The following is a 2281-nucleotide window of genomic DNA, read 5'->3' as shown; positions in this document are numbered from 1 at the left end:
TCGCTCTTTTTCTTTCTCTGCTCCTAAACTCTGGAACTCTCTGCCTCCTCAATTACGTATCATTTCTGATCCGCAATTATTCAAATCTACTCTTAAATCATTCCTCTTCAAATAGTTCAACTTCTTTCCAACATCCTCCAGCGCCGGTGACAAGCCAGTTTTGTTTGCTTTAATAGGCGCTTTAAAAATGTGTATTATTATTATTATTATACCATGGCAAATGTTGACAGAATTACAGTACTTGACATGTTTGCTGCCCCCAAGTGTTTTATTTGGGTTTTTTCAGTTTTCTAATAAGGCAAGGCTTTTCTTATACCTTCTTCAGCAAACGCGGCTGCCAATAATGATGATTTCAAATAAAAATGAAATTTTGTTTTTGATGAGTTGCCATAAGAAAATGGAAATTTCAGAAAAAAAAGTTTTTCTTTAATTGTTTTAAGCTCTCTGCTGCCATGAAATCTCCAAAAATAAGATATTTCTTCCTAATTACATAAATTTAAAGCATTTAACCATCCCACTGTTTACATTTACGGTACAATAAAATGTTATTTTTATTTTCTCCTCCATCTGGATTTTTTTTGCACAGACCCCACCCTTCCAAACACACATAAATGCACACATCAAGAGGATGCTGAAAGCACTAATTATTATCTAGTAACGGCATATGTTATTGAAAAATATGTATTTCATCTATGCATTCTCCTCTAGGCTGTATTATGCGAATAAAAGAACCTAAGATAAGAAGAAACGAATACTAGCATCAAGATACGTACATAGTTTTGTGTGGTATGTCAGAGGTAAGTACCTGTTGAAATGGGAATGCTGGTGTTAATGACAAATAGAATGTAAAGTGCTGAGAGGAATCTGATTGACTAGACGATATGTAAATATGGTTTTGTCATATCAGCGACAGTTTTTGCTCAGGGAATTCATTGTGAACTTTTTTTTAATGACTTTCAAAGCATTCTTTTTAAAATCGTTAAGCGAAATAAGTGCCATCAGCGTACTCATCCTTTGAGGTGTATTTGGCGCTATGTAAGTTTTCATATTATTATTTTTATTATTACTACTATAATATTAAGTTATAATAGTGTAGAGACTCAAACTTTTGCTTGCCATATGTTTCGTCTAATAAGCATATTGCATAACGTTCTATTGTAATGTGAATTCCGTGCTGTATTGGCGAGGTTCGTTTTTATTGTCTGCTCCCCACTCGGTGTGTAGCAGGCAGTCAAAAAAGTTGTGTTGAGCTCGACTTGGATCGTAACTGTATAGTGTGCCCATTTATTAAGCTACTATACCAATCCAGCAGTCGTGGATTTTGTGAATGAAAAGAAAAGTACTGTACATATCACTTTGGATTTCGTTGGACCCAGCAATGGACCTTTTCGCTAAGCCCCGCCCCTTGGATATTGTTGCTAAGGTCCCACAAGGCGACAGTGTTAAAACATACGCCAACACGTGCGTTTGTGGGACAACACGTGTGTTTGTGAGACGCGCGTGTATTCCTAGCGCTGTTCTGATTAGTCAGTTGTTAAGTTTGATTGACACTCCGGAAAAGTCTATTGTGGGATTGAAAGACGACAGAGAGCCAAGTAATTGAAATCCGTCATGTTTGGATAGGAAAAAAGGGGTTTAGTATTCCTATGGATTAAGACAGTCTATCAATATAACTGTATATCATCATATCATCTTTATCACCAACACCCCCATAACCATCATCATCATCACCATTAGCATCATCATCATTACCATTGCTATCATCAAAGCCTTTGTCATCATTATCATTACCATCGTCATTATTACCATCATAATCATCATATCCATCATCATTATAATTATCATTGTATTTTTCATCATCATCATCACTGTAATCATTGTTTTTATTAACTTTTACCCTATCTTATAGACTTGCCACAAGCCTCTAATTTATTAACTTTTCCATGTTAGATAATTTAAGAGAGTGCCACCAACGTCTGTTTTTGTTACGTTGTTGAATTTTGATGGAACATCAAGCTGTTACACAATTCTTATTATAACTCTATGGATTGGAATTAGAAACCTAGCAAAAAGTATAGAATGGAAGGCCATTGCTGCAGAAAGAAGTAATATGGAATGCCATTGGTGCCAAATCAATATATTTTTAATAGTTTCACTGATTAAGACAAAATCCCACTCCATCGGCTTAGGATTGAAAACTGATTACTTTCCATTCTTTGTTTTCAACTTCATGTACCAACACCTACTTGTCATATTGTATCAAATTCTAAAAATACCAGTC

The sequence above is a fragment of the Anneissia japonica genome, unplaced genomic scaffold, assembly GCF_011630105.1.
Source record: "Anneissia japonica isolate Jap-2015-1 unplaced genomic scaffold, ASM1163010v1 scaffold288184_len555535_cov198, whole genome shotgun sequence".
In the NCBI taxonomy this organism is placed as follows: domain Eukaryota; kingdom Metazoa; phylum Echinodermata; class Crinoidea; order Comatulida; family Comatulidae; genus Anneissia; species Anneissia japonica.
The sequence above is the reverse complement of the archived record's forward strand: the minus strand, read 5'-3'. Positions refer to the sequence as shown.